This window comes from Lissotriton vulgaris, chromosome 7, assembly GCF_964263255.1.
Source record: "Lissotriton vulgaris chromosome 7, aLisVul1.2, whole genome shotgun sequence".
NCBI lineage: Eukaryota > Metazoa > Chordata > Amphibia > Caudata > Salamandridae > Lissotriton > Lissotriton vulgaris.
The window spans coordinates 1,717,398,338-1,717,423,268 of NC_141695.1; the positions used below are offsets into that span (position 1 = coordinate 1,717,398,338).

At 47.7% G+C, this 24,931-nt stretch overlaps 1 protein-coding gene across 2 annotated transcripts in view; it reads left to right on the forward strand.

The window, feature by feature from the left end:
• The first annotated feature begins 8,342 nt into the window (after positions 1 to 8,342).
• NOP2 (NOP2 nucleolar protein) overlaps positions 8,343 to 24,931 on the forward strand; it is a 70,067-nt gene continuing 53,478 nt past the window's right edge. Inside the window, exon 1 of one of the 2 annotated variants that reach the window (XM_086932896.1) lies at positions 8,343 to 8,517. The gene's annotated coding sequence lies outside the window, so the exon portion shown is untranslated. Of the gene's footprint in view, positions 8,518 to 13,987; positions 14,281 to 24,931 lie in introns of those variants that run through there. The other variant, XM_086932897.1, reaches the window with a different exon arrangement.

Genomic DNA, 24,931 nt, shown 5'->3' on the forward strand with positions numbered 1-24,931 from the left:
GACAAACAGAATACAATTCCCTGAACCTTAGCAGTGGAGTTGTAAAGATGAATGACAAGATCTCCACAATCTACAAAAACTTCAAACCCCAGCCCACTGCCACCGACATACTCAACCTCCCCGCTCCCATGGACCCGAATCCCACCAACCAGCTCACCACACAAGACTACACTGCCATCATGCACTCTGTCCACTCAGCAGCACCCATGGACCCCTGTCTCCACCACATCTTCCACCTCGGGAACAAGATGATCAGCAACGAGCTCACCGCCATTTTTCTTGCATTCATCACCACAACCACCTTCTCCGAAGAATGGAAACACGCAGAAGTCAAACCCCTTCTCATAAAACTGTCCGCCGATCCTAGCGAACTCAAGAACTACCTTCCCATCTTTCTGCTAATTTTTCCTGCCGAAGTCCTCAACAAGGCCTTCAACCGCCAACTCATGGAAAACCTGGAGAACAACAATCTTCTGGACACCTCCCAATACAGATACCGCTCCAACCACAGCACAAAAACCGCCCTGACTGCAGCCATCGATGACATCAGAACCGTCAGCGGCCCTGACCCTCCTCGACCTTTCAGCAGCGTTCAACACAGTATCCCACCACACACTCATCAAGAGGCTTCACCATATTGAAATTTAAGGGGACACCCTCAGATGGATCACCTCCTTGGTCACCTGAAGAACTCAGAGGATCCGTCTACCTCCTGTCACCTCGTAACACAAAAACAACATCTGCAGCATCCCTCAGTCCTATACTATTCAACACCTACATGACCCCTTTGGCCAATATCATCAGGACCATGTACTAAACATCATATCCTATGCCGAAAACACAAATCTCATCCTCTCACTATCAGAAGATCCCTCCACCACAATTGCCAACTTCTGCATGTGCATGACGGGCATCGCCAACTGGATGAAAGATGGCTGCCTACAACTCAACACAGACAAAATAGAAGTGCTGATCTTCAGAAACACCTCTCTGTGGAACAACTCCTGGTGTTGTTCCAATATAGGACCCTCAGTCACTCTGACAGACCATGCATGCAGCCTTTGCATTATCCTGAACAGCAAGCTCACCATAAAAAGTCAAATCAACACAGTCTCCTCTGTCTGCTTCCTCACTCTTTGCATGCTCCTTAAGATCTTCAAATGGCTCACCGGCAATACCAGAAATAATGTCACTCAAGCTGTAGTCACTAGCTGCCTGGACTAGGGCAACACCCTCTATGTAGGAATCTCCACGCACCTCCTGAAGAGATTTCAGTCCATACAGAACTCAGCGGCAGACTCATCCTCGACCTCCCTAAAAGAACCCACATCACCCCTCACCTCAAGTAGCTTCTCTGGCACCCCATTCAGAAGAGGTGTCAATTCAAGATGCTGATCCACACCTACAATGCCCTTCACAATCAAGGACCAGCATACATCAACCACAATCTGAACTCCCACCAACCCTCCAGACAACTGCACTCTGCCTCTCTCTTCCTCACACACACACACACACACACCCAGCACCTGCTGGGGCAACAGTGGAGGACAGACACTCCTTCTCCTACCTCCCCACCAAGTCTTGGCACCACCTCCCCTCCACCTCTGGACCTCTTCCTCCCTGCTGGGATTCAGGAAAGGACTCAAGACCTCGATGTTCAAATGATCACTCATGTTACGTAGCAGCAAGGTTCTCAGCGCCTGAATACCCTCATGGGTGATTAGCCAGACTTGGTAAGTTCTGATGATCACATTTGATCTTGAGTCTGATGATGCTAACACTAGTGGCCAGCTGTACTACTTTTATAGCGTCAAAACTCTTCTCGCAAGTGAATGTGAGAGCTCTACACACCTATATATATATAAATATAAATAAAGAAAGCTATGTCTAAGAAACCTGGTGTCCTTTTCTAGTAGAGCAATTATTTTACATTCCTGCTCTCATAAGACTGGACTGCTTAGTAGTTATTATTATTATTATATGAAATTTATAGCGCGCTCAGCTTACCCGGGGGCATCCCGGCGCGAAACAGACCATAAAGGAGAGGCTCAATCAAATCACTACTGTGGGAACAGGTAGGTCTTGAGAAGTTTCCTAAACAGTAGGATCTTGGGCTCTGAGCGAATCTTAAGGGGCAAAGAATTCCACAGAGTCGCCACCTGCACAGAGAAACGCCTGCCCCCAGAACGCGCTCTCCTTACTCTCGCTGACTGCAGAAGATGTTTTTGGTCCGAGCGCAGAAGACGTGGGGGCTTATACGGACGGGCCATGTTAAGAAGGATGGGGGGGCCCTTGCCATGCAAAATTTTGTGGGCTGTGCATAGCGCTTTAAATTTCACCCGCTCCTTCACGGGGAGCCAGTGAAGGTTCATGTGGTGTCCTGGACTGGGGGCCTAGAGATACAAGACACAGGACACATGTGGTATGGTTGGTGGCGGCAAACTACCTGACCACGCCCGGAGCCCCGGGCTTTTTATTACATAACTCGCGTACGCACGTACACGCTCGGAGCAAACCAACGCCCCTTTACGCTCCCGGGGTATAACACTTTGAAACAGTGGGAGGGGGCGTGTGCGGCAGTGGTACGCTCCAACTGCCCGCGACACTACATTCCTCCTTTACCTAGGGATGAAACAAAAATGGCAGAGGCAAAAGATACATATGTCTCTGAGTGGTGGAGCAGCAGTGTCTCCTGGCTGTAAAGTTCACCACAACTAGCTCGACAGTCTGAAGTGCAGTCTCTGAAATCACTTTGACAAAACCAGAATATCAAACGTAAAATTTAACAGTCTTACTTTGGTCTCGGCGGGGTCTGCCGTCTGGATCAGTTCAACGCCAGCACTGGGCCACAAAGTCTCGGTACCTCTGGGAAGGTCAGGGGCAGGGACGTAGACTGTACCTCGATTGGCTGCGGCCTTCCGCTGTGACTTCGGAGGGTTCTTCCGCGTCAGTGGTGCCGGCGCTGTTGGGGGTTTCCGCTGGTCCCGCCGGATCCCCCTTGCTCGGGGTGGTGTCTTCGGGCTGCCGTGCTGGGGTGCTTGTTTCAGGTGGTCCCGCTGGCCTGTGCGGTGAGCTCCGGTGTCCATCCTCTGGTTCCGGGTGGTTTATGTGCCAGTCGTCCGGTTCTAGGTCTTCTCCTCTTTCACGTACTTGTTTGAAGAACGTAACATTTCTCGTGATTACATCTCGATTCCTTACTGCGGTGACCATTGTTCCTTGTACTTCGGTGACCCTCCAGGGGTCTAGTTCGAACGGTAGGCGAAACTTCCCGCCGGGGTGGCGGTCTTTCACCAAAACTGCGTCACCCACTTGAATGGGGCTGTCTGCGGCCCTTCGCCTCCGGGACGCTTCTTGGTTGTTTTTGAAGCGTTGTTCCATGGACCGATTGCTGGGAGGTGGAGCCGTCTCCCACCTGGGATGGTGCGGGAGGGTGTCCACCACGGCTCGGTTAAAGGACAGGCGGTTTGGGGCGACTCCGGTGGTGCAGTGTGGAGTCTGGCGGTATTCCCGGAGGAATTGGTAGATCGCTAGTTCTAGGCAGTGGCCGTCGGCGACTGCGATTTGGATGACTTTGTTTAAAGTTCTCATCAACCTTTCAACTTCCCCGTTCGCCTGCGGCCACCTTGGTGTTATCCGTTTGTGTTTGACGTTGTGGCTCAGCAGGTATTCTGTGAACTCGCTGCCATTGAACAGGGGTCCGTTGTCTGTGCGGACTTCTTTCATGATCCCATGGGTGGCGATGATCTTTTCGAATTTCGGGATCACCTCCGCGGCTGCAGTCGATGTTACAATTTCCACCTCGGGGTAGCGGGAGAAGTCGTCTACCACGACAAGCATGTACTTGCCCCCCGGGAGGCTACCAAAGTCTGCGCTTACTCGGGTCCACGGGGAGGTTGGCCCTTCTTCGGTGATTACCGGTGCCGGGGGATTTGGCAAACTGGTCGCCAGGCATACAGGACAGCTGTGGACGACCTCCTCGACGGCCTGGTCGAGTCCAGGGAACCATAACTTGCTTCGGAGTCCCTTGGTGTGATCCATGTGCTAACAGGGCGGCTTGCTGGGTGAGGCTACTGGGCAACACGAGGCGTGGGCCTCTCAGGAGACACCCTTCGGTAGACACTGACAGTTCGTCCTTGACTTGATATAGGGCCTTAAGGACTGTTTGGGCAGCCTGGGTGCGGAAGGACGCCGGGCTTTGCAGAGCTTTCCAGTCGCCGGACTTCAGGGCCTGGATTGCGATCTGGAGGCAGTCGTCTCTTCGGTGGCCCTCGCTACCTCCTCCAGGGACATGGGCCGTGGTTTCGACCGCTCGACAATGAGCCGGACGTACTCTTCCGTGGCAGCGGCTTCCGCCGCTTCTGCGGCGGTGACCGGACGGGCATGTCTCGAAAGATAGTCCGCCGGGTTTCGGGTGCCCGGCCGGTATTCCACTGTGAACCGGAACTCTTGCAGCTGAAGTACCCACTTCTCGATTCTTGGTGGTGGTCGAGATGATGATCCTTGGAAGAGAGGTACCAGGGGCTTGTGATCAGTGATCATGGAAAAAGGGTGTCCATAAAGGTAGATATGGAAGTGGCGGCACCCCCATAAGATGGCGATGGCCTCTCGTTCAATTTGTGAGTAGCACTGTTCGGTGGGGGTCAGCGTGCGGCTGGCGTATGCTACTGGGGCCCACTCTCCGCATGGTTGACGCTGCGACAGGACTGCTCCAAGACCGGTGGGGCTGGCATCCACTATCAGTTGGGACTCGTGTCGTGGATCGAAATAGGCTAGTGTCGTGTCCGCTGACAGGGCCGCTTTGGTGTTGACGAACGACTCTTGCTGCTCTGGGCCCCACTTCCAGGTAGCATTCGACTTGGTCAGGTCGCGGAGGGGCCCTGTGAGATCAGATAGGTTTTTGATGAAGCGCCCGCAGTAGGTCACCATACCTAGGAAGCTGCGGACGGCTGTTACTGACGAGGGGGCTGGAGCATTGTGTATGTCTTTAACTTTCTCAGGGTCGGGCCCACTCCTTGGTCGGAGAATTTGTATCCAAAGAAACTGATGTCTCTGCGCAGGAACTCGCACTTGTCTTTGTGGAGTGTTAGTCCCTTCTCTTGTAGCCGGCTGAACACCGCTTGGACCCTTCTGATGTGCTCTTCCAGGGTGGGGGCGTGTACAAGGATATCGTCGCTCACGTTGAGCACGCCGTCCAGGCCTTGGAGGACATTGTGCACAATATTTTGAAAGACTTCTGCCGCACTTGAGATGCCGAAGTTTAGCCTGGTATATCTCCACAGGCCCGCATGGGTGGAGAAGGTTGTGATTGCGCGCGAGTCTGGGTGGAGAGGGATCTGATGGTACCCTGACCGCAGGTCCATTTTGGAGAACCACTTGGACCCTGCGAGCTCCCCGATGATGTCATCAATGGTCGGTGTCAAATGGCGTTCCCTTTTGATGGCTAGGTTGGGGATGCGCATATCTACGCATATTCTCACTGCGTCGCGTTGCTTCGGCTTTTTGGCCACTACTATGGGTGATACCCATGGTGTGGGTCCTGTGACCCGTTCGATGATGCCTGCTTGTTCTAGCATTTTTAACTCGGCCTCGACCTTGGGCCGGAGGTGGAAAGCGATTCGCCTGTGCCGGAGGGCCACTGGGGCGACCGACCGGTCAATGTGAAGTCGGACAGGGGGTCCACGTAGGCACCCGATGCCCTCGAACAGCGAGGAATGTTCTGCCACTAGATGGTCTAGTCCTTGGGCTTGCACAGTAAGGGCAAAATGTATGAGTCCCAGCTCCCTCGCGGTCCTGCAGCCAAGAAGGATTCCTGACCCCTCTTGGGACACGTAGATCTTCGTGTGTAGACGGGTCGAGTCGTGGGACACGGTTGTCCGGAACACTCCGCACAGGCGCAGGGGGCGCCGGGTTCCATAGGCGAACACTTGCACCCTGGTGGGGTGAAGTGCGGGGGCGTCTTCGAGGCTTTGGTACACGCTGGCGGCCATGAGGTTTATTGTGGCACCTGTGTCGATGAGGGCCTGGATTGCCTGGCCATGTACTTGGATGGAGCACATGGGTTCGGTCGAAGACGCTGCTGCCAGGGTGTTGAGCATGCGCACCACGTGGACGGATGCTGCGTCATCTCCGTCGTCGTCCATGTCGCTGCTGGCCGACGTGTCTTGCTGCGGCGCCACCTGTCGCACTCTCCTGGATGGGCCACTCTGTTTTTTTCTTTGGGACGTTAAACAGACACTAGCAAAGTGGTTTGCTTTTCCACACGCGCTGCATATCTTGCCTTGTGCAGGGCAGGCACCCTTGTGGGGGGTGGGGCCTCCACACCAGATGCAGGACTGGTCTTGGGCGGATTGTCCTGGTTTCGAGCGCCCTTTCCTGGGTGTTCGCGCCTTTTTGTCCTTCGGGTGAGACTTGATGGCCCACACGGGCTCCGTCTTGACCGGGGCAGGTGACTTCGGCTCCATATGGGCGGCACGGGCCTTCGAAAGTTCTTTGGACCGCCCCAGGGCCAGGATGTCGCGCATGGACATGGCGTCTGTTTCGAGAACTCTCTCTCGTAGCTTTAGTGATGCGCACCCTTGAATGAATTGGGCGCGAATTTCATCCTCCGCATCGGGGAGGGTGCATGTGCTGGCTAATTTCTTGAGCCGAGCGTAGAAAACGTCGACGGACTCCTCCGGGAGTTGGCGCGCTTGGCGCAGCAGGAAGCGTTCATAGTCAGCACTGGCAAACGGCTCAAAGTACTTGGTGATGGCATCGCGGAGGGTGGCGTAGGTGTGTGGTGGGTCGCCTTCCGTGATGTCCTTGGAGATGTCGTGGATGGCCTCACCACCTAGATGCAACAGCATGGCGCGGCGTCGCCCCACCGCAATGTCAGCCGCAATGAAATAGGTCTCCAGCCGCTTCACCCACTTTTTCCAACGGGTGGCCTGTGATGGGGGAGGGCCCGAGACCACAAACGGCTCAAGGTGCGGCACGGTGGCCACGAGGGCTGGGACGCCGTCGACTGGGAAGCAGGAGGTAGGCCGTGGACGTCACGGGGCACCGGGAAACGGTGCAAAGCAGGCCCAGCAGGCTGTCGGTGCTCAGGAATGCTGGGCAGAGCGCCGCGAATGGGACACGGTGTCGAGGTGCAGCAAAGCAGGAGGGGTGGTGGGACGATGACCACCTCGTCGCCAATGTGGTGTCCTGGACTGGGGCCTAGAGATACAAGACACAGGACACATGTGGTATGGTTGGTGGCGGCAAACTACCTGACCACGCCCGGAGCCCCGGGCTTTTTATTACATAACTCGCGTACGCACGTACACGCTCGGAGCAAACCAACGCCCCTTTACGCTCCCGGGGTATAACACTTTGAAACAGTGGGAGGGGGCGTGTGCGGCAGTGGTACGCTCCAACTGCCCGCGACACTACAGTTCACAAGCAGAGCCAATCTACTGTTTCTGTATGTTATGTGCTGGACCACTGAAATTATATGATGATGCAGCTGTAGTGTTTCTCGAACAATTATAGGATTGTTACGTTTGCCACATAATCCATCATCTTCAACTGCATAATATGCAGATGTTAAACAAAAATTAGTTTCTAGCCCAAACAGATCCAAAGTTCCTAAAAGCATAGAAACGCGTTCCCCTGCATAGTGGAAAACCATTCGCAAAAGTTGATTGGTCATCTTTCAACTGCTTATTGCTGTATTTGGGTGTTCAATTGATAGAAACAAGGTAAAACCTTTGCCTAGATAGCATGACCATGTGTAAAAGTGTCAATGAAGAAATGCTATTAGAAAGTGTGCCAGATTATGCCACATAAATTGCCTTTTCTTGGCACATAATTTAGACAACCCTGCCATGTAATTTTGTCCTCTCCTGCCGCATAATTCCAGTGCCCCTGGTTACGTGTCCCTTTCCGTGTCACAAAACTCGAGACACCGGAGAAATATTACTCAAACAACGTCTGGTTCCGGGGTTAGAGTGCCTCAGCGGAAGACAGGCATCGTACTAAGCTAATATAAGGAGGGGGCGTGTTAGTACTTTCCATTCTACTAATTCCGACAACCAATGCTGCAACAGTATAGTAACAACCGAAACCTTTTAAAATACATTTTAGCGGCATGCATTCAGGAAAAATATTAAAGAAATATTTAGGTATCAAATTCAATCAGAACATATTCCAAATTTTCAAAATGTGATGAATCTTAATTATATCTACGTTAGCTTATGTATTAAACTATGATGACATTGAGAAAAATTGCTTAACATGATACATTATTTAAATATTAATATTGCGTCGACTGAGTCAGTGCTCTTCTGTTGGGTACATTCCAAGATGGCGGATGGCTAGCAGCTTTTGAACGTGTCCTTTTCAAGCCCATTTTCTGTGTCGATGACTAGGTGCCAGCGCACGAGAGTGATGTCAGGGGAGACACACGTGTTGCTGCCGGAGGAGAGCTGAACCGGAGGGTGGATTGAAGAACTGACTTAAGAACTCTTGGGGATCCGAGACATCTGATATACAGAGGTGAGGGTGTAAGATATGCACCGTTGTTTGTGCTTTTGGTGGAGCCTTGGGCCAACAGAGTTCACGCAAGAGTTGAGCCAGTGGGCATCCCTTGCATCGCATCTCCTGTGTGGGCATCCATGGACCCCCTCCCCAACACGGACTGCAGGAACTATACAGCTATGAGAGGAGATTAAATGTTACTGCCGACTGCTCTTTTCCCCACCTTCGAATGGGGTGTACTATTTTGTTATTTATGCTGTTTTATATAGCGCATTAATTACAGGAAAGCGCTGGAGCACTTTACATAGACAATAATCACACAAGTGTGGTATGTTGCGCCAGCTTTACACATTTAATGACTGTTTATAAACAAGTACGGAGTGGCACACATTTTGCAGAAAAAAAATAGAAGGGTGAACAAAATAAACATGGCTCTCTATCCTGTCGTTATTAAACAACTTTTAACATCTCCAAGAAGAGACGTAAATGGAACCAAGAGAGAAGTAACTTTGGAAGAGGGTGGGGCTTTAAATGGGCTGAAAAAAACAGGGGGGGGGGGGGGGGGTTTTCAAAGTGGCGTGACCGAAGTGCTTATGTGTGACATTTCCTACACTATGTGTGACACTTTGTGTGGCACAAGAACAGAGAGAGAAGAGATGGCATACATCGAAGTGGGCAAAGATCTATGGACAGAGCCCATACAGGCAAAACAATCTATTGGACAAGAGCAGGGTGTGCATGAAGGAAAGGAGTAGAAAGCATGGGGTGGAGAGGGCACAGGTCCAGACCAGAGAGCAAGGGTAGTATATATAATGGAAGCATACAGCTCTTGGGCAGAGACTGCCAGGGCCTGGAATGATGGAGGAGAAGTGCATGTAACACAACTTATTTCATCCACTTTTGGGCTGAGATGCCCTGTGTGGTTACTGTGCTTCTTCCCTGTCACTCAGTAAATCAATCAGGGATTGGTGAAGTGCAACTACTCACCGCACGTGTCTCAAGGCGGCTCCCTTGACTACTGCGGTCAATCCGAAAAGCCAGGTCTTGAAGTCCTTCCTGAACTGGGGCAATGTGGAGGAGGAGGTCATTCCAGGCCTTGGCTGCGAGGTAGGAGAAGGATTTTCCTCCCATTTTGGTCTTGTGGATGCGTGGGACGGTGGCCAGAGAGAAGTCGGCTGATTGGAGGTGTCTTTTGGGTGCCTGGAAGGGGAGTCCGTTGTTCAGGTATGTTGGCCCAGTGTTTTGAAGGGCCTTGTATGTGTGGGTGAGGAGTTTGAAGGTGGTTCTTCTTTCGATGCGGAGCCAGTGGAGATCATGAAGGTGTTGGGTGATTGTGGCTGCGGCAGGGGATGTCAAGGATCAGTCTGGCTGTGGTTTTCTGGATGGTCTTGAGTTTGTGAAGGAGTTTCTTGTTGATTCTGGCGTAGAGAGCGTTGCCATAGTCCTGTCTACTATTGATGAGGCCGCTTTCTGGATTCGGATGGGATCCAGCTGTACGTCCTTCGAAGCATGTGGAGGGTGTTGAAGCAGGTCGATGATACAAGGTTTGTCTGGCAGTTCATTGTGAGTGATGAGTCTAGTATGATGCCAAGGTTTTGCGCGTGGTCCGTCAGAGTGGGGGTATTTCTGAGGGTGGGGGTCCACCAGGAGTGATCCCATGCAGAGGGGGTGGAGTCCAGGATGAGGACTTCTGTTTTCTCCTAGTTGAGTGTCGGGCAGCTGTTCTTCATCCAGGTGGCGACAGCTTTCATCCCTTCTTGGAAGTAGTGTTGGGTTGCTACAACACTCCTTAGCACACGTAAATCACAATAATGTCATATATACAGGTGTTTCCACATTCCTTCTGATACAATCACGAAGAGTAGTTATTTCTGGTACATCAGATTCGTGTTTATTCCCGTTCTCTGGAAAAAAATTTCTCATACAGCCGACACGTGTTTCGTCGTAATTAGGAATGTAACCCACGACTTTCTCAAGGCTAATTCCAGATTTGTTGTCTTTTCATCAGTATGCGGTGATAATTAGAGCGAACACGCTGATTGTAAACGGGGCTGACTTCAAGGTGAAAGATAGAACGGGCGAAAGCCTTCTGGCAGAAACAGATACCTGGAACTGACCGGACAACATATGCTGAATAATAAACAACAGAAGATCCCCGTAGAACCCCGGTGCGGGTTGGAATTAACTGTGAGAATTTTCTAAGTGGCGCCAGCTAACCTATACCAAACCACTACCTGTGTTTAACACAGTAGTGTTGGGTTGGTTGGTGAGGGAGAGGATGAGCTGGGTGTCGGCATAGGAGACAATGTTGAGCCTGTGATTTCTGACAATGGTTGCAAGGGGGGCCATGTATATGTTGAAGATGGTAGGGCTGAGGAAGGAGCCCTGGGGCACTCCACAGATGGTCTCGGTCTGTCGTGAGGGACGGGAGTCTGACTCGCTGAGTTCTGCTGGTGAGAAATGAACGTATCCAGTTGAGGACCTTGCTGCGCATGCCGGCATTTTGGAGTCTGGTGGCTAGGATGCGGTGGGAAATGGTGTCGAAGGCAGCCGAGAGGTCCAGGAGGATTAGGGCTGCCATTTCACCCTGGTCAAGGAGGGAGCGGATGTCGGTGGCTGCGGGTAGGACAGTCTCAGTTCTGTAGTTGCTTTGGAAACTGGATTGGGAGATGTCCAGGACGTTGTTGGTTTCGATGAAGTTTGCTAGCTGAGTGTTGACGGCCTTTTCAATGACTTTGGCTGCGAATGAAAGCGGGGAGATGGGCCTGAAGTTTTTGGGGTCTGCGGAGGGTGTTGACTTCGGCGTGTTTTCAGTCAGGGAAGGTAGCGGTATCGAAGGAGCAGTTGATCGTCCGACTTAGTTCGGGTGCGCTGGCCGAGGTGGCTCTGTGGAAGATGTGGGGCGAGCAGGGGACTTAGGCTTCTCAACTGTCACTACTGACTGTCGAACAGCCGCCCACAGAGGTGTGACTGTTGCCATGTTGAGAGACTCTTCGGGTCAGGATGGGAGCCTGTTGATAATTGCAGGCAACAAACTAAGACAGCTGCGGATGTCTGATGGTGCCTGGCCATGAAGTAGGGTTGCCACCTGGATAGTTTTCTACCCGTATGACCGGTATTTTACTGTACCAGCCGGTATAAAATTAGAACACAAATCACAAAAAGCGAATAAATTCCCGCTCATTAGTACATACTATATACAGCAGGTATAATGATGAAAGCACTTTAAATGTGCTTTAGTGCTGCACCTAATGATCCCTGACTGATGCATAAAATAAACAAAACTAGAAAAGTTATGTTAAAAGTGAGTACATATGGCTTTATGTGGACATGAACAAACGTTAATAGCTTGTATATTTTTTAAATGCTTGCAATCCGACCTGAGAGGTGCCAGCGGCTCCATTCTGATGCCAAAGATAGAAAAACATTGTACATACAGTATTACAGTTAGTTGTGATCATCATGCCGGTGCTCATAATTCTCCGACTCTGGCGGCATTCAGAATCCTGCCCGAAGCCGCCAAAAGGAAAGGTTACAGTCGGTGACACTGGAGGTGGCACCGGTTGCTGGAATAACACCCCCGGATAAATCACATAGTCTACTGACTAGCACAGAAAGAACTACCTACTAAAGGCCATGTGACAGACAGGCAGTTGTTGCGGGGATTTCAGCTGCTAATGAATACAGTCAACTGAGCCCAGCCCCTGCGTCATGAGCCCAAGGATGTAAGCAGTTCTGAGTTGAAGCTGCTAAATTATATTATCAATATTCTTTTTAATCAACGTGTGTCAGTCAATATTTATTAGCACACTAATCTGAGCGGCCAATACAAGTCTTGCACTACCGGCTGCACAATCACTCAATGCTGTTCTGCTGTAAATGCAGATCCAACGGTCTTGGTCACTCCCTGCTTTTCCCTTGGAGTGCGCAGGTGGTCAAGGCACATTTAATGCGGTGATACGGACCACCACATTCAAATGATTTATTTTAACGCTTGATGCGTGGTACTTAGCAGGGCTGAGCATGCTTCCTACTCCCGTCTAAAGGGTTTTGTTAGGTGTAGCATAGCGATCACCTTCTTGATTTTACAAAAAATATATTTAAAATATGCCTATAGGCCATCTCTCTTCATTTATTCGTCTGTTATTGTGTAATTAACATTTCTTCCATCCTCTACAGCATGGGGCACTGGGTCACTCTTCTTCAGTAATTGGCTAATGTCACTGTGAGTGATGCCATAATACCCTTTTATTGGGTGCACAACTGCTCTTCTGTGCTGTGGACTATTTTGACAATGTGTGGTTTTTGAGATCAAAAATCTTTTTGATTTTAACTAGTGAGTTTTTTTCACATTGGTGAGGGCCCACCACTTCTCCCAAAAATAGTTTTACAAAAAGCATACAAAATATGTGTTGAAAAAACAAAAGGCCTGCAGCCAAAGCCAGACCTGTTTGTGAATGTCTTCTGAATACTGTGGTATTCTTATCACAGACTTGATGAAAATTCCTGCAGATAATATCAGTTATGTTTGCAGCCTGGAAAACTTTATTGCTGATTTTACGAAATGTGTCTGTTGTGCTCTATCAGATTTACAGAACAATGTGATACCATCTCCTTATATAAATCTGCTTACCAACTCAATCTTGTCTAATACTCCTATTCCCAATTCTTGGAAAATAGCAGAAATAGTCCTCATCTATAAATAAGCATTTGCAATGCAATATGTCTCGCATTAGGAAAGTTTGAGCTATTGGTATTGTAAATGACAAATATTTTATTTATGTGTTGGTTTTCAAAATAGCGAAATTAATAGCTTTGTCATTTACAATACTAATAGTTATAACTTTCGCAAACGTGACACCTATAGCATTTGTAATGCAATATGTGTTGTATTTACATGACTTAGATGTATTAATATTACAAATAACAATGGCTTTTAAAAAAATAATTAATACTTAAATAAAAGTTATTTTAATTTATAATCCAGTAAGTCCTACAGACCCTTAACTCATGGCATTATAACCTCGGGTCAGTAGTGCACTCTGAGTTCTGAATATGCTCGCCTATTGTCACTTGTCCTATCGGGGCACAGCGCGTGCAGTGCAGTCCCTGGGTGGTAGGGAGCAGAGCAGCGAGAGGCGCATTCTGTGCATGTACAACATCCACAGAAACACCATAAATAGATGTCAAAATTCAAACATCTGCCAGGGGTGATGTCATGAGAGCAGGGGGCGAGGATAGATTGCATCCCGGGAAAGACTGGGCTCGGTTACCTCCCAGGGTAGTGCGCGAGGGTCACATCTGTTTCCTGCCCTGTCCCCCACTCGGCCATCCTGGAATCCCTGCCCCCCCTTCTGCCACAGTTTGTTTGGAAAGAGAGTGTTTGCTTAGCGAGGTGATGACGTGTGTGTGTATGTGTGTAACACGAGGGTGGCGCGCGGCATGTGATGCAGAAGAGGGGCGTGGACAGATGGGAGAGGGTGGAGGCGGAGAACAACAAAGAGATGAACGAAAGAGGCTGTGGGGGCAGAGACGACGCGAGAAGGAACGAAAAAGCGAAGGGGGTTACAGAGAAGGGACACTGAGGGAAGAGGGACGGAGGAAGGAATTCATGGACTGGTGGTGAAAAACGAGGGAAGGGGAAGACAGAACAAAGACAACCGAGAGAAGGAGTGAAAGGAAACACTGGCAAATTAAGCTGAGGGGACATAAAGAACAGTGAGCGACAAAAGAGAAGTAAAGAAAGAATGAGAGGAGGCACACTGGTAATGGAAACTGAGGGTAAGAAAGAAACCGGGAGAGAGAATGAAGAAGATGGGGACAAAAGGGAGTATAACCTGATCGATGGAGGAAGAAGATGCGATAGAGGTTGGAGAAGCAAATGAGGAGGGAGGAGATGGGCTGGGGGGGCATAACTGGAGCAGAGAAAATATATGAAAACAGAAATAAACACAAGCACAACATTTTAACCTACCAAACAAGCCCCTTTATTGCAAATAAAAATAAAACGGGGGAAGTACATTTTAGGAAGGATGCAGGATTGGATCCTAGAGTTTCTAATCCAGAGTGATTTTCAATGGAGCTTTCGTGCAAAAATTAGTACTCTGGACCAGGTCTTTCGCCTCCTTTGCATCTATTGAAAGGAAGTGACAGTCAAGGGAGGGAAGCTTTGCTTGGCCTTTGATTTTTAGGGGGAAATCTTTTTAATAAAGATAAACGTAAAAAAACAAAAACAATACATTACAATAATCAAACATTCCAAAGAGCTCAATACACAGTACAAATATATAAGAAGGTGTTGGGAAATTTTACAAAAAAACACACATCATTATTCCACATTTAGAGTATTTAAAGATCTTCCACCACTAGGTAGTGAGGACAACAGGAGCGCACAGCAACCCCATGTCTTCGTTCCAAAGGCCCCATATTTTGGTCCATTTTTGTGGGCAATCCCTCCTTTCATAAACCACCCTCTCCGCCTGCATGTACCAATCCAGATCAGACTCCCAATCCACACAATTGTACCCCACCCCTCGATGTTCTAGCTATGTTACGCTTTGCCGCCTTGCGGCCCAATGTAACCCACATCTTCTCGGCACGTGACAGATCAGTCGCGTCCCAAATATTAAGAAGACACTGCCGGGCGAGCCGTCTATAGTAGAGTTACAGACACGAGACATACACGCGACCACTTTTTCCCAATATTTTCGAATGGCTGGGCAGTACCACCATTGATGTATATAGGTACCATCCCTCCCACACCCATGGGGGCAGGCAGGGGATCCCATCACACCCATCTTAACCAGTACCGAGCTAGTATAGTATAGTATGTCTGATGCAATATTTTTAACTGTATAAGTCTGTATCGAGATCGAATCGCCACCTCTCGGGGGGGGATGCCAGTGTCAATCATCATCGTCCAAATCCCCAATATCTTCATCCCACTTTGCATGCAATTTCCCCATGGCATACGGAGTATGATTGAGGACCTTCCGATAAGTCAGTTAGATAGCTTTCTCCGGGAGATAATCATCCAACAATCTGTCCTCCAAAGGGGAGAAAACCGGCTACTCAAAGTCCTTGGGTATGGCTTTATACAGCGGATTTCTGGCTTGAAGGTAACGGAAAGTTTCTCGCTCGTGTAATTGGTAGGCACTTTCTAAATCAGTAAAGGGAATCGCCCTATCCCTTGCCCACATATCGCCGACTGTCGAGAGGCCAATCAAGTCCCATTTATCAAATCCTGGCTGCCTGGATAACATACCCAAGTGGCCGGACTCTAGCAAAGGAGTAACTGTTATTTTGTCTTTCCATCCCAGAGCCCGCTTTGCCTTGTGCCATAACTCTACCGTGGTTGAGGTAGGAGTGAACCTAGGTCATGTTTCGCACCCCCATAAAGTGCTCTAAGATATGTGCGAGGTAACATATTATGCCGATCCATTCTATACGCAGGGGCCGAAATGGGTCGGTGGACCCCCCTGTTTAAGACCACTAGCTGCGATGCTCAATAATACGACCTAATATCGGGTAGGGCGATACCACCATCGTACCAGCTCTTCGACAATTTTGTATGGGCGAGGCAGGGGACCGCCTTATCACAGAGCAAGGCCCCCACATCCGAGTCAATCAATTGGAAATATCGCGGTGGGACTGAATATGGTGCTTTCTGTAGGACATACAAAAAACGCGGGAAGGCCATCATCTTGTGGAGGGACGCTCTACTTAACAATGTAAAAGGTAGTGTTTTCCAATGACTTATGTCTGCCTTGAGGTAAAGCAAGGGGGGCAATAGATTACGCTCGTAAAAGACAGAGAGGTCCGGTGTGATGTAAATTCCTAAATATTGGAAGTCATCAGTCACTATGTGGGCCTTACATCCCACCGGTAGCACCAGTGGAGCAACACTCTACACATATATCAAGGACTTGTCCCAATTAATATTGTACCAGGAGTATTTTTGGAATTGTGCAACGATATGTAGGACGCGTCTCAATGAAAAGAGAGGTCTGGCCAGGTACAACAGAATATCGTTGGCATAAAGCAAAATCTTATCGGACCATTCAAGTGACCAATTCAGGCCCCAAATCGCAAGGGGCTCCAGGGTTAGGACGAAGAGTAGGGGCGAGAGCGGGGAACCCTGTCTCATACCCCTCTCCAAGACAAAGGAGGTCGAACGCGTACCATTTGCGGAAACTCTAGCCAAAAGGGCGGAGTAAAGAAGGCGCGCCCAAGATATAAATCGCCCTCTGAATCCATATCAATCCAATGCAGCGAAAACAAACAACCATTCTATCATGTCAAAGGCCATTTTAGCGTTGAGGGACATTATGATGGAATCTTCTTGTATCGTGGTGGCCCTGCCCAACACACTGTAAAACTGAGATTCAATGCTGTATTCCTGGTGGGCATAAAGCCAGATTGATCCGGGTGTATTAATTTGAGGAGACATGGGGAAAGATGTCGTGCCAGCAATTTAGCTAGGATTTTAACTTTGCGGTCTAATAAAGAGATGGGTCGATAAGAGCTGCATTCCTCAGGCAGTTTCCCCTGTTTGTGGATTACCACAATACTGGCTAGCCGTTACGATTCAGGCAAAACACCTTGAATACGGCTCCCATCATACATTCTTACTAAGAATGGGGCAATAGTATTAGCGTTAGATTTAGATAACTCAATAAGGAGCCCACTCGGACACATGGCCTTACCCGACTGCAGAGAGCCGATAGCTTTCGCAACCTCTTAAGCTGTAAACGCTGCCTCCAGGCTCCCAACATCCTGGGCATCTAGAACAGGTAGCAAGGTTGCCAACAAATCTGCTGATTCGACCTTAGTGGAGGAGTGCCTGGATGTATAGATTTGTTTAAAATGACTGGCAAAGGCACCTGCGATCTCGGCTCTATCCTGTCAGATGACGCCTCCCTGATCCACTATCTGGACCACCCACCTGTTAGCCAGTTCTATTTTGTCTAACCACGCCAGCAACTTAATAGCCCTATCTCCTATGGCATGAATACGATGCTGGGTGGCTCGATACTGAATCCTAGCTGCTGCTTCTGCAACATCCCTATACTCTTTTTGCTTTATGGATAGTTTATGTGCAGTCACAGGGGTATTGGAGGCCACCAATTCAGCCTCAAGTGCGATCACCTCCATTTCTAAATCCTCCAATTGTTTGCGCTTTTCCTTCCTATGACCTGCAACTGCTGCTTCCCCTTCACCCCGGATAACCACCTTCTAGTACAGGGCCTTTGTTGATCTACGGTCTGCCTTTGATCTAGTCCCGTGAGCCAGCCTATGGAGAGTTTATAATAGTTGGGCCTACCGAGAAACCTTTTAGATGTTTTTAATCAGATTACATTCATCAAACACAGCACAGGTGCGGTAGGGGGAGAACAATAAAGTCACAGAAACCTTCCCAGTCCTGCGTGGAGTAAGACAGGGATGTGTGTTAGCCCCCCACACTTTTTACTCTTTTTATTAACGGGGTAGTTGTCTTTTTAGACAGAGATGGGTGTGATGCTCCAAAAATCAGCGCAAGAAGAGTTCCTGCTCTTCTTCTTTTCGCCGACGACACCCTCCTAATTTCTAAATCCCTTCAGTTCTACAACAACTCTTGAACAATTTTATCAAGTTTTGTGACAAGCGGGGCTTGGTGTTAAATGAGGCTAAAACAAAATACATGATTTTCACAAGAGGAATGGCCAAACCCTCCAAAAGCCCTGTGTTAGTTGGCAGTAGCAAACTGGAGTTAGTTGATGCATTCGATTACTTAGGTATTCGCTTAACCTCAACAACACATTGGGCCGTGAAACTACAATTAATTCAACAGACTGCTCACATTACTAAAATTCACAGGAAAACCCTGTCCAGGCAGCTAGCACCATCTTTGGGAATCTATAATACTAAGGTTCTAGCGGGGGGGGGGGGTCCTTTATAAAGCAGAACTCTGGGGCACTGGCAATACTAATTGCCTACCACTGAAAATCGCTTTCTTAGATCCTTGATTGACGTACCTTCTAGTACTAATTATCCTCTTAAAGTTCCCCCAGGTAATTTCGATCCCTTGGTTCAGATCTTTAAGGGATTTACTGGGGAGGCTTGGAATGGAGGGGTTTTGGTCAAACCCGTAAAGTCTGGGCATCACACCAAGGGCCATGCTGTATCCACTCTGTGGGCTTACAGTCCTCCCATGTCTTTTGATTGGTAACTTTGAGTGTCCTTTGTGAATCCTTGCTTCTAAGTGGTTATTTGTTCACATATGTCCCTCCTTTTCATGTGTTGCTACCGCCCACAGAGCATGCCTGTAATACTTATAGGCTTTCTCCTGTCTGCCTTTGTGTTTATGTGCACTATTTTTTTAATTTAGTTTCAGGCGTTTGAGCTTGGAAGGGGCCGGGCCTTGCAGCTGCCTATCTCCTGTGTAGGAGCGATTTTTTCCATCTGTAGTTGCTCCCTGTGATCCAGATATATTGGGAGGTTTGTGCTCTGCTTGTCGTGTCTTCTGTCCTTTGTGAGCGTGACTTTATTTACACTTTCCTCTAGTTTAGATCTGTGAGAGCAGCATCATACACAACGAGAGGACTGAGCCCCAGCATCGTGTTAATGGGGTATCTGCTTGCCTGGCTTCCCTTGTGAGAGGGGCTGAGTTACTTGTAACTCACTGCTGTAATTCTGTGATGCAAGCATCAATTCCACACATCTGTTCAACTTGACAACGGATCAGTGTAACAGGCAACAAAATCTTAGGAACTGTTGCATGATCACAGCCGTTTTCTGGGACATGGAGAATTGTTAGAGTAGTGGCCTTGGAGGAATCAGTGTTTTTTTAAGGGACTTCTTCGTGCCTGTGACTGTGTCTCTTCTATTTTGTGTGTAGTAAAGAGGGAATGGTCAGCCATGTCTAAGGACTCTGGATGCATTCACATAGTGTTATTCATGGGTTAATATCAATGTGCCCCTTCAGTGGTGTGTGCATGTGCCTTGAGCGGCCATTTTATTGTATTTTTTGTTGCTCGAGGAGGATACCTAGATGGCAACCCCTCGCCCACAAAAAAAATCCTTTACATGGTTTCTTGCACAGCATTCACCCGAGATATTTCCTAAGATCATCATCCTTCCAAGGCAAATCACTGGAAAATGTGAGTAAAAGGTATATTGTTGGTTGTTTATTGAGCTCCCTGCCTTTTGCTGTTCTGCTTTCCTGGCCAATGTACAAAGTTGCATTGATGCTCTGTGTAGCATTTGCTATGTCATGCGCACAACAGCCCAGCTATAGCTGCTCCCCACTAAAAAACCTCCCAAATATGCACAAGCGATATATAGTGCTAGACAGTACCAGTCTAGATGTTAATTACTTGCAGCAAGCAGGAGAAGCATGGTTGAATGCCTTGCTGTTTAATACACCACTTAAAATTATTGTTAAAGAAATCCTACAACCCTGTAGATATTCTTAATCCTTCATTTTCCTTGGCAGTAATGTTAATGTATATTGGGAGATAATTGACTGAAGTATGAAAAATGTATACTGCGTGCAGAAAATAGGCTTCTCCCAATGATAATCTGCTATGTTTGTTCGAGATAACTCATTTATTTTCCCACAGTAAATATACTATTTCCCTTGGGGAACATACTTAAAAATCTGTTTTCTACTTCCTTCGGCCAATTGTCTACAATTACTAACTTTTTATCTGTTAGAAAAGTGTATTAAATGCAAGAAATACTGCCAGACTCCTGACAAGAAACCTGGTCAGTTTCCATTTGTCAAACTCCCATGGCACATGAAAATAATATCTCCCCATGTGAGAATGCTGCATGAGCTTCCCCACTATTGCCCCCATGCTTTCTGGGTGGGGTTGCAAGGAATCACAGTGGTGGCCAACCCACGTGCATGTTTACTAATTCAGTGCTATACATTAAACCTTAATGCACAGAACACACTCCCACCACATTGCATGAGGCTGCCTTTGCTTTGCCTTTGTCTTACAGATGCTTAAAATCAATAACCAAGACTTAATGCTTTGCTAATGCATTTCGGTGATTGCAGCACTGGTTCTCTTACTGAGAAGTTTTCTCTTAATCCGCTCAAGCAGTCTGCTGCAGAAATCGTTTCAGTTGTGCAGCTAAACAGTTTTTTCATGGGGAGCCAGCCTAGCTGGACAAAAGGCCCCTGGATCGTGCCACTTAGTATATTCCATTTGGTGAAAACACCTATTTGTGATAATGCTAAATATTTGTGTATTGCGCCACAAACTGAGTTTGCTCGTCTCATGTCCTAGTAGGCGTAATTGTATGTTTTTGTTTTGCCAAGCAAGCAATGTGATTCAATGCTTCTTGTACAAAATGAGGCAAAATTCTTCCACTGCCTTAAAGGTTAGAAAATTAAGTAGTGGTTGCAAAAAAAAAATGGCCGACTTCTGTCAGTTCGTGACAGCAGGGCCAAAGAAACATGACCGCATTATGCTAATGATACCAGACTACCCCCACAATACTGACTGACTATACACCTACACTATTGTAGAACAAGACAAAAAACAAACTCCAATACCTCTCTCAAAGGCGAGACCTATTGACTTTGCCAAAGCTTGTCATGTGTTTAAATGTCCCCTAGAGCAGCGACCAAATATCTCGTCCACTGGTCACCATCTTAGCATCTGTAAGGACTACTTAGGTGCCGCCTGGCTTTTCTCTCTCGTCATGGCTCCTTTAGCGCATCGCTCGCGGGCACGATTACAGTGCGCAGACATCGCAAATCAGCTTTAGTTATTCACTCCTGCACGGCTGCTCTCGCTTCTAGTCTGCAAGCTCGCCGGGACACGATCCGCCATTGTGGGGCATCTGCTGCAAGATTTCACCAACAGTCTCCTCCACTTCCGGAATAGGGACACTGCTGAAGTCTTAGACGGAAGGAACTTGGTGTATTTGAAAAACCCTGAGGTACGGTTTGAGCACTAATACAATAACCTCTTACACCACAAAGTCACCTCACAGACTGCACGAAATCCAGACCGCAATTCGTTGCTGTCTTCATTACCAAGGGAGGGCACGCCACCTTGTGGTTACTCTAAAATGGAGCGAACACACAGTTTATCTTTTCCATGGTTTTGGGAAACGCTCCGTTTAAATGATCACTTTGAGCCCTTTGATCTGGTCCCACGAGCGCTCCGGCGATATTGTTATTGCAGGTGGCATAATGAAGGACATCCTATTTACCTCCACATCGGGCCTGTACGCCCATAAGGCACACTGTGCCCATCGCTTCGTGCTGGTATCTGTTTCTGTCAGCCTACGTGCCTTTCCCGATCTTTCCTGCTCGTGTGCCTAACTAACACAGTTCCGCAACCACGAAAGTAAATATTTCTGCTCATGGCAACATACAAGTTGAGCGTGAATAAATCTGGAATCCAAAATACTATTTTGTATTTTTCTCTCAAAAAAAGTTATCTGCTTCTCAGGTGCAATGAATGCCTTTGTTGCTCTCGCGCGGTAGTGCTGATAGAATTCCTCCTCCAATAGTGCCAATGCTGGAGACCTTTTTTTGACGCTGTTAGGCTTCCTGCAAAAATGCTCTCTGCAGGTGCTTATCGCTGGATTGGATTGCACTGTGGCAAGGTCTAGCCAATCACCAGACCGCCGCGGGGATCCTTGCTCCTCCCGTCTCTTAGTAATCCCTTCAAAAGTCTTATGCTGATCCCGCAATAGTTTCACAAGCTATTCTGCTAATTGTCATGCTGCCTTTTGGCGAGGTTCGCGCTATGCAAATACCACAAACACATGCATATAAACATTTGTTTTTTACTGAATATCTGCTGGCATATTCAGAGGGAGTCATTCCATGAAAATACTTAACTCGCACAGAGGCAAGATGGGGGTTACTACTTTACGCGCGTGTGTGTGACGAAGTCTGTCCCATCACCAGTCGGCTCGCTCTAGGAAATGTTAGAAACAGGTTCCGACTGTCTGCATCTTGTGCCCTGTGCTAGCCAAGCTCGTGACTTTTTATTTTTTTTAAAAATACTCTCCGTCTGCTGGACATTCTTAAGCAAGTGTTCTATTGGCTTCTCAAATCTCACATTGGATCACTAAGAGAAATTATAACAAGCATTGGCATAGCCAATAAGTCTTGCCTTTGGGACCTTATAAGTATTTAGTTATGCAGCATAATATCCTTGGTGCAACAACATCAACTGTTGCATGGTAAACACTTCTATGGTCCCAAAGGCGCGACCTATTGGCTGTGCCAATGCTTGTCAAAGGAGGTGGCGTGCTTGTGCGTGTTCCTAAATACCCCTCTTTCCTTCTTATTCATTGTGCCCCTTCCCTCCACCCTTGTCCGCTCAAGGATGTTTTTTTCAGTTCACTTTTCGAGACCTGGCAACTGCTAGGCGCTACCAAGCTGCTTGCTTTCTAATGTTTGCACTTCTGGGCACATTTGTTTTGGAACGCCCACAGACAAACGTGACTGTCATACATAGCAGCATTTGTATTTAGTTATTTAATGCTCCCGCCAAGCGATGTTAATTGGCGTGCTGGCAGCTCCCCTAGTCTTATGTGTGCTAGTGACCGTGCTTTATTTAATCTGTGACTTAATATGCTCGTATCCCTTTAAGCCAACATCGTCCCTCTTTTTAACATTTAAAATGTCCATAGGCATGCGTTAAAATTGTTTATTTATTGGAGGCAGTGGGGGCTCCGAAACTGCAATTCATAAAGACTACATTTGCGAGCTGACCCTTGGAAACCAGCTCAAATAGGACAGACATTGGAGTAAATATATGTACAGTTACAGTGGGGATCTGCAGGGAGTGACTGAATCGGAGATAGCAGCATTTCCAGCCACAGAGATGCATGTTTGAGCGGGGACAGCTGCTCCGATCCCCAGCCAAATGCTAGGCTTTTTCTCTCCCATTAAGAGGTCTGCTACAAATCCTTCTCTGCCCTGCTCACATGTCTCTTCCTCCCCCCACCCACTGGAGGGGTTTATGAGGGAGAGAGACATGTGCCATGCGCCTTAAACCAAATCACTTAGTGATGTTTTTTTTTCTGATCATGTATATACACATTTTAAGGGTGTAGTTGATTTGTAATCGTATAGGCTGGTCCACGACCCTGCCGCGTCGGGAATTGAACCCTGGTCCCGGGCCGTCCTCAGCTCCGGTTCTGCCGCCTCTAACCAGTGAGCCACACCACTATGCCATACCATTCTACACGATGCCATGCCATACCAATACAAAGACTGACCATACCATACCATACTATTCAATGACAGGCCAAACCATACTATAGAATGACATAACATACAGACAAGTAAAAAAAAAAAGCATTAACAAAGCTGATAGATCTCACATAGGCGAGACCTATTGGCTTTGCCAATGCTTGTTTTTCTTTGTGACTAATTTCTCATATTTAACCAATTTACATGCTGTCTCTGTAATGTGTCTGTCATTGTTTTAGAGGACAGTGTTAAAAATGGTGGTATTGCTGAGCCTGTCTTACATGCCAATTTACTGTTCTGCACAAATGGTGATGTTCAACAATTGGATATTTTGCGAGCAGAACATGCTCTGTAGTGAGACTGATGAAGTTAAAATACAACAGCAAGATTTCAGAAAATCTGACACATGGTGAAGATATAACACAGTATTGGAAAGGCCAATAAAGTAATGAGTGGAAGATACCGCAGGAAGCACTTGGTTGAGGTAATCTGTCAAATTCAATTAGTTTTATATGAAGGATACAATTAAGATATTTAATTTGGAAGGTAAATATGAGAAGGTGACACTCAAGATGTTTGTAGAGCTCCAAAAGGGATTTAGCTTTCTATTACGGTTTACAACTAAGGCTTGCATTGACAACTGACATTAAGGGATGAAATGAGATGGCTGATTTCTTTTCAGTTGAACAGTGAATATTGTCTGAGATTAAATGCTAAGTAGTGGTTGAGTTGGGCGGGAATTACGCTACCCTACCTTTTTTTAAAAACTTTTCACTAACTGTTCCCATACTTCTTGTTTACTTGCTCCCAAAACTTGCTGACCCCCAACCCTATTACACTTATCATAGTTCACATACTTTTTTAATGCACTTAAGCCTCTGATGTCAAGCCGCTGTCACTAATATTAACATTATTAATAGTTAACACTGATGGCAGACTGGGAAAGGATCATGAACCACTAGTAAAGAAAAATGAACATAGTCACTGTTGAGGCATAACAAAGGTACCATAAGTACACCCTACCATGGACAGATTATGGACGCAGCTTGAAGTAACTTAACTGATCGTGGAAAGTGCAGGCTACCTGGGGAGAGTTTCCCCACATGGCCTGGACCTATTGAGGGTTGCCGTGATTGTGAGAGAGATCTTAGACGTATTGTCCAAAGGAACGGAATGCACTCAGTTTAGGCCTGAAAAAGCCAAAATTGCTAATTTAGTTTA